The sequence below is a fragment of the Pinus tabuliformis genome, chromosome Q (assembly GCF_031772625.1).
Source record: "Pinus tabuliformis cultivar Carrire ecotype Pingquan chromosome Q, CPIR1, whole genome shotgun sequence".
NCBI classification, from domain to species: domain Eukaryota; kingdom Viridiplantae; phylum Streptophyta; class Pinopsida; order Pinales; family Pinaceae; genus Pinus; species Pinus tabuliformis.
This window is the reverse complement of record NC_142296.1, coordinates 1,222,214,591-1,222,222,549: the sequence shown is the minus strand read 5'-3', so window position 1 is coordinate 1,222,222,549 and position 7,959 is coordinate 1,222,214,591. Positions and strand designations below refer to the sequence as shown.

Here is a 7,959-nt window from a genome sequence, read left to right as displayed (position 1 = left end):
CAACAAGTATATCAAATCAAGGTACTGGAAATCAGTAATATGTTATACACCTGTCATGAAAATACTAATTAAAAGCACCATAATTTCAAACACAAACAAATTTCTATATGTAGAAATGAGAGAATGATGACCAAATCTTTCTGGGGATGAACGAGTGTACAACATGCATATATTTGACTTCAATTACCAAAAAATCTAAGACAATGAATTATAAGATAAATCAAACACATGTACCTCTTCAAATGTGGGGAACCTCGAACCAAATTTGTTATGCCATTAAATGATTTCAAGGTCACGCTTACAATTGGTGATTAGAATGACTTTTTAAATGTACAAATTTAGAACATCGTTCCTCTATATTCAATCAATTTATAAATGAATTCTATTATCAAACCAAAAAAGAAGAAAAAAACTATTGGGATTTCCAAAGAAATAAATAATATAAAGCCTTCTCTCAGTGTGTAAACACAAGGCTCTACTCTTGAAATAGGAATTAAGGAGAAAATGCATATTTAGATAGAAAAACTTAAATTTCATACACCTAAGGTGTTTATCAGTGTTGCAAAGACTCAGTCAACAAGGATCTAAAATTGTTAACTTAGGAAAAACTTGGCAAAAAATTAAACAAATAAAAACCCGACCAATAATTTTCTCAAAAAGTATCCAATAAACTAGTAGACTCACAGGTTTTGGTTAAAAAATAGAAACTCAGACAGAGGACTTAGCATTAGAACTGGAATAGGTTCCTTTGATTGATATTGACAACTTTCATTTGATCCAAGAGAATTGAGACCTTAACAACAGTTCTCCTTCCTAAGATGAGAACTCACCTGCAGATTTGAAAATGTTATTGTTGTAAAACATGATACCATTAATTCCACTTAATTGCTGCAAAAGTAATGATCCAATGTCAGTCTGAGATATCCAATTTAGATGCACTAATATCAGTTTAGAAGACTATATGGATCATTCTCATTTCAGAGTAACAAACATGCCTCCACCTCTCAAAGCAGATTTGTAAATCCACCAAATCAAATGAAATTCAAGATGTGACTCACGGTCACAAGCAGTGAGTATTTGTACGTATTTGCGCTCAAAAAGCTCTAATATCTTGATGCTACTTTGTTGATTTCCCATCTCCATGATACTCTAAAGAACAACAAATTTTTGATTAGTTAGAAGATAATTGTTCCAATATAAAAAAATGATTAACTCCCATCATATGTAATTAGTTAGAAGACAATTGTCCCAATATAAAAAAAAATGATTAACTCCTGTGATATGTATTGTGCAATACCCTAGTCTATTTTCCAAAAAACTGAAAGAAACAAGAAAACCATACATACTTCTGAAAATGGAAATTGAAAGGAAAATGAATGATGAGAAACAATATCAAGAATGGGAAATCATACAGACAGAAGGAAAAGTATAAACAACTAAATGAGCACATTTGATGTAGGAAAATACCTTGATTTCAACTACTTCTAGAGAAACATCATCATCAGAGCCTCAGAGAACCTGTAATGAATCTTTGAATCTTTTATTACCAATCTTTGCCTGCATGTATATGGCCATGAAGAATGAGACCTTACCAATAATGGATCATAGTAAATCAGTGACAGGGACACCTACAGAAAGTGTAATATCACTTCAATGTACATGCTTGAATGTGCTAGTAACTCACTAGCCATCTTGGTGATTCTGGGATAAAGAAGAGTCCAAGCACCAAAAGAGCACAAGGAATTATGCATGTCCAGCTAAAGATGTCATTAAATGCCTATTATTTGGAAAATGATAAAGGATCTCCATAAACTATCCCCAACAAAAATTAATTCAAGGTACCCATAATTGCAATAGGCCTCCAGGAAATGAATAGTCCAAACAAGTATGCCATCATAATACCAACTGTCACTAAGAGTTGTTAAAAAAATCAACAGTTATGTTTAATATTGATATTATTATCAAACATATTATTTTGATGGTTTTCAGTAAACCACTAGTAGCTACACTGAAAATTTAAATGTATGCACAATCATATTTCTCTGGCATTTCAGAAAATGGTAACAAGACTAAATGTTCCTAAAATTACTAATACAACAAAATCTCACCTAATTTATTGCCCCAAGACCTCCTCAAAGGTTCTTCGGTGTTGTCTCATATATGTACACAGGTACCTAAAATAACCATGTCAAATACAGTATTTCAGAATCATACTTGTCTGTTTGTATACATAATCTTCATTCATGTATTCTACACCTAAATATAGAAAACATTCAAAATACTGCTATCCCATTCTCGACCTTGTGAGAAAAGTGTTACTTACAATGAATGAGATGACCCCAACTCCAAACCCTGTGAACAATCTTCCCTAGTATAAAAATAAATAATCCTACAATCATAGCAATATCAAATAAAGAATTGGCTTTCAATTTAGAATCCAAATGAAACAGAAACTTTCCAATTTTTAGAGAAAACCCTTCTCTAAGATAGTTTAACTTTCCTTTGAGAAATAAAAATGACAAACCACCCAATAATATTGGGAATCGAAGTCACTAATAATGTATACATACAAACATAGAAGATATTAATCCTACCAAATTGAATCAAAATGCTGAAATATGCAGAGAAAAAAAAATATATATATATATATATCTTATTAAGACCACATAAATGAGGGGACTGCATGGATAATCCCTATAACAGGCTAAAATTTGTTTGAAATAAAGATTTATAATATCAAAAACACAAAATAGTTCTTAAGCTTAATCCAATTCCCCAAAAAGTTCCATAGTTAAGGCTTATTAATCCCTGTTTATATACAATACAATGCTTCTGCTAAAGATATCCATATGAAAAAATGAGATTAGGTCTTATGGCCTTAGTAGAGCACAACACAGACAAATATGTTCAAATGAATCTGAAAAAATTTCATAATTGTGCTCTTGGACTCTTTAGGAATGTATTGTGATCGAATTTTCATAACTTAGGGCCAAAAATTTCCCACACACTCCTCAAACACACAAAAACCAAAAAGCTAGAGGCGCCCTCCTAGTGTAATGCTTCCATCTTTTTTTTTGTTGGGTTCTCAAAATAACTTCTCATAGTAAGTGCACAAAATGTGCTCAAATCCATAGTACATTGACATTTCATATAAGTAAATTGTATCAGAAGACATGAAGGGATAGTAAAGATAAGACATACAATAGTTATGAGAGGAAGAATAAGGGATCCAACAATAATAAGGAACACAGTCTGCATGTAGATCTCTACCTTCATTGCTTGGCGAGCCAAGGATCAAGAGGCAAGGGAACGTCCCAAAATTGAAGACAACACAAATTTTGAAAATGTGAGCCTATGAGGAATATCATGTTCATTTGGGCTCAGATAAGGTGTCCAAAGAAATACAAATGTGTACATTTAACCTTCAAATAAGGATTATATAGCACCTTGCATTGCAATCGTCTAATCTACTAGCCAAAATGAGCATCGTAGTTTTCAAAGCTCAACATATGGAAAATATCTATCATCATCCGTCTATCTGACGGATAGTTTAAAATTGAAAATATATTTAGAGAAGATAATATTTTGAACACTTACCTAAAGAAATAGTTGTGGTAACACCCTTTAATTGAGTAAGAATATCCTCACTCCCTGAAGGATCTCCATAATTCTATGTCTAGGTGGAGAAGATAATGGCCATCCCTATAACTAAGAAGCATGTTGTAGCATCAAATGAAGAAACTGGACCAAAGTCTATAGTGTTAGTAAGGGTATTCACAAACAACCCATTAATAATGGATACAAGACCATCGTGAAGGAATATTTCCTTTGAAAAGGTCAATGATAACTATTATGGATCAAAACCCCTTTGCAATAAACCTAGAGTTTCAGTATAGGTATTGGAAAACAAACTTGAGAGAATGGCTACAAGACCATTGCCAAGGAATATTGCCTTTGAAAAGGTCAATGATAACTATTATAGATCAAAACCCCTCTGCAAGAAACCAAAGGAATCTCGAGTCACAAGAATATCGTAGCATGAGCCTTGCTAATTTTTCTTATATTTCCTTCTAAAAATGGAAAAAATTGTCTTCAGACCTCAATCCAACTCCAACATCACATTAATGGGATAAAAACACTATGTTCTACACAAAATCATTCTAAATTCTCTAGGTCTTTCAGCATTGTTGCATGCATCTAGTGTAAACATGTTGAAAGAAGAAGAAAAAAAAAGTAAAACCTCTAACTCTGGCTATTACCTCAAGGATGTAAGAAAAATGTCACCACCAAGGCAAATAACAAGAATTGTGGTAAGGGGTTCCATAATATACTCCACCACGTCTGCACTAGGAAAGTGTGAATAAAGGTTAAAAATGGAAACAGAACCATTGAGGAACCCTCAAAGCAACCAAAATAAAGAAGAAGGGGCACAAATAAAAACCCCTCTATTATACATGAAGCCAAAACCCAACAAAAACCTCTATTATACATGAATCCAAAACCCTTGTACAATGAATAATGGTGCTATACCACATGACAGAGCTGAGCAACCTCCTTGTAGAAGGATTGAGGGAATGAGAAACTTTGGTACCTATCGCAAATCATCATTCATGTGGACATTGGAATGTGGAATGTGGAAAGGGTGTATCAATGGGATTCCTCAAATTTTGGAGATCAAGGAAGATGAGGGGATTATCATGCTCACCTATTTTTCTTCCCACAAGCCCTAATACAACTCGTCCATGGTAGACCATCCTTTTGTGGATAAGAAGGTATTGGAGGCCCCTGATTTTTCACACAAAGAGTATAAAAAGGTAATGGAGGCCACTTGCTTGTGTGCTCTAACATGATACATGGCATATGGCACAGGAACTGTTGTCGATGGTGATGGGGGCCCTACAAAATTGGCAGTCAAAATGTTGCTATGCATAACAAGGCATGCATTGTCCTCAATAGTGGTGTGGGCCCTGCACTCGTGGAGGCTCTCAAGTGTTTAGCCATGTATCTAGCTAGGTCATTTCCAATGCAACACATGTAACTAGCTTCTAGCGCAACATTCTCCGTCGTATTTAATTATCCAATGGCAAAAAATCTTCCAAATGACATGATCATATGGAGCAGAGTGGACTGGGAGGGGAGTTCATCAAAGAGGGGAGAACCTTACAATACAATTATTATAGTTTAACAATCCATGTTAATTAAATCGTCTTGTAGGCTATTTTTTCACAAATTTGCTAAAATTGATTTTTACATAACTAATTTGTCCAAATACCCAAATAATTTTTACTTAACTAATTTTCCCACATACCCAAATATCAAAATGTTGATGGTAGGGGTAACAACTAACAAGTGCAGGGGACAAATAAATGTGGTCACTCTACCTCAAACTAGCACAATTAAGCAAGCATAAGGACCATTCACCCTCATGATATAAGTGTTATGGATCTGAACGCCAAGAGAAGGATCACAAACAAACACTTCCCCCTCTAACTATGGTAATGGCTAGAAATCACATTAATTTATGGGGTGGAAAAATGGAAGAATCATAGCAAGTGAGAATGGAGATAGAGATAAAGCAACAGATTCAATCTTCTTATGCATTTTCCACTTTTGTTGCTCACTTTTATCTCCTTGTTGTATAGTTAAAGAACATAATTTGCTTTAGTAGTGTTCTATTTTAGTTGTTGTTCTAAGGATATTACACAAATATATTAATGTTAATGCAAGGGGTAATGAGCAAATTATAAAGTAGGGAGGCTTGGAAAAGTGGCCACCAAAAGTGGTCAAACATACCATGGATATGGGATGGAAAATAGTTTTGGGACCTCCACCTCATACCAACATGATTGTAGATGATTATAGCTCAAACACGTGGTGCCACATAGGCTAAGGGTCGAGCATGTAAAAGATGTCCAATCCTCTTTAGTGTTTGCTCATGAGTAGTAAGTGATTATCATGATTTCTTTCCTAAGTCTAACTTAAAAATAAATAAATTGATTTAATTTATTAATGCTTGCTATTGAGCTAGAAATAAATTATTCAATTATTTAAGTGCATTTGATCGAATCTCTATTATTGATCTCAAGTGAAGGTTAGGATCTAATCCTAGCCACTCATCACTTAGTGTTGGAAAAGTAACTAGGTTTAGTCTTCATGTTAATTTATATTTTATGTAAATAAAGAAAAATAATTTTATTTGTTTCATGCTCAAGTTTACGTTAAGCATGTTCTTCATATAGGGAATTTTTGAGTCAAAAGAATTAATTTTGAGTCAAATTCCAATTGGACTTTCTGCAAGAAAAGGAAAAAGGGATTTTAATTCTCCTTAAGATCAAGTCTTCCCTCCTATTGGTTAAGTCAGCCTGATCAACGGACATGACCTTTCACATTGGAAAATTACTATATAATGACATGAACAATGTAAACTATGAAACGGGAACTATAAACTCAAAACGGGAACTCTGGCCAAAAAACCCCAAAAAAACATCAAAAACAGTGCTCAAAACGAAAAGTGTGTATACTGGAACGATGTTTTTATTTTTTAGGCGTCAATTTTGAACATGTTTTAAAATTGGCAGTGACTACAAAATTTACTATGAAATTTTCGTGCAAAATATAGCTTCAAAATGAAACTGATGACACTGGAACAATGATTTTTTTTTTAGGGTCAATTTTCAGTATTTAAAAAAAATGCTAATAAAACCAAATTTCTATGTGTCAAACAAAGTTGTTTATGCGGGAAAAAACACACTAATGTTTTTGGTAGAATATCATTTTTCTTTCCTAAGTATAAATTTAACATGTTTTCAACCATAACATGCTAGATACAAAAAAAATTGAAATTTTTTCAACTATAAAATAAAAAAAACCATGACATTATGAACAAATTACATCACTAAATGCATTCAAAAGTCATTATTTGTATATTGAATAAAACATATTTTATATCTCTAATTTAATATTGCATTGTAGATATTTTAAACAATAAAATTTATCATAACTAAGACATATAATCCAACAACATAAAAATGCCTCATAACTTCTCATTTAACACCATATGGAAAACATTAATTTTATTTGAAGATACGATGCATACAACAGTTATATAAACTGTCTTAAACAACTATTCAAAATCACTCATGTTTTCTGGCACACCATCAGAATTCACATCTTTAGATGAGTGACTGGATGCTGACGAAGATGTTCCATATTCTTCTCTTTCATCAACTAGTGCCCCATCTGAGTCCACATGCATGCCCAACATTTCAGGTCTCAAAATTCTTCTAGATCTACAACTGGTTTCAGGTGACTCCCATGTCAACACTGTTCCTTCTGGTAACAACCTTTTCAGAATCTCTATCGTCTTGAAGCGAAGAGTTCCTCTCTTTGTTAAATTGAAGTCATAAACAAGTATGTCTACATCCTCCAATTTTAATATGTCTGTGCGGCGGCGATTTACATTTGTACCCTTTCTTTTTCTTTTTCCGCCATATTTTTTGTCAACTACCATCTCTGGCTTATACACACCATTGAATGGGTGTGTATTTGTGGCATACCAATGTACTTCAACACTTGTAACATCCTCATTTTCTGTAAAGACCTTTATAACTTTAGCAACCCAAAATGGATAGCCATTGGGATCTCCATCTGCTAGCACTGCAATCATGCAACCCTCCTTAATATCCTGTACTGAACCCCTATAAAGGTCTTCCATGGCTTCACGTTGTGCACGAGATCTTCTGGAACCAATATACATCTCTCTTTCCTCTGCCTGTGAAGAATTAATAATACCTTGAGATTGTTGATGTTCAACAATGTTTACTTCCTCATGTTCATTCGACACATTATGTGGCCAAATAAATGGATTTTTCAAAGGTATATCTTCATTTATTGTTGTCGAAATGATATCACTTTGATTATTGAAAAACGACTCCCACCAAACAGAATCAACAATGTCAA

The 7,959-nt window shown here is 33.5% G+C and overlaps 1 pseudogene; it reads right to left on the bottom strand.

The window, feature by feature from the left end:
- Nucleotides 1–2,878: 2,878 nt before the first annotated feature.
- Nucleotides 2,879–3,967, bottom strand: LOC149224181 (uncharacterized; annotated as a pseudogene).
- Between the last annotated feature and the right edge of the window lie 3,992 nt (nucleotides 3,968–7,959).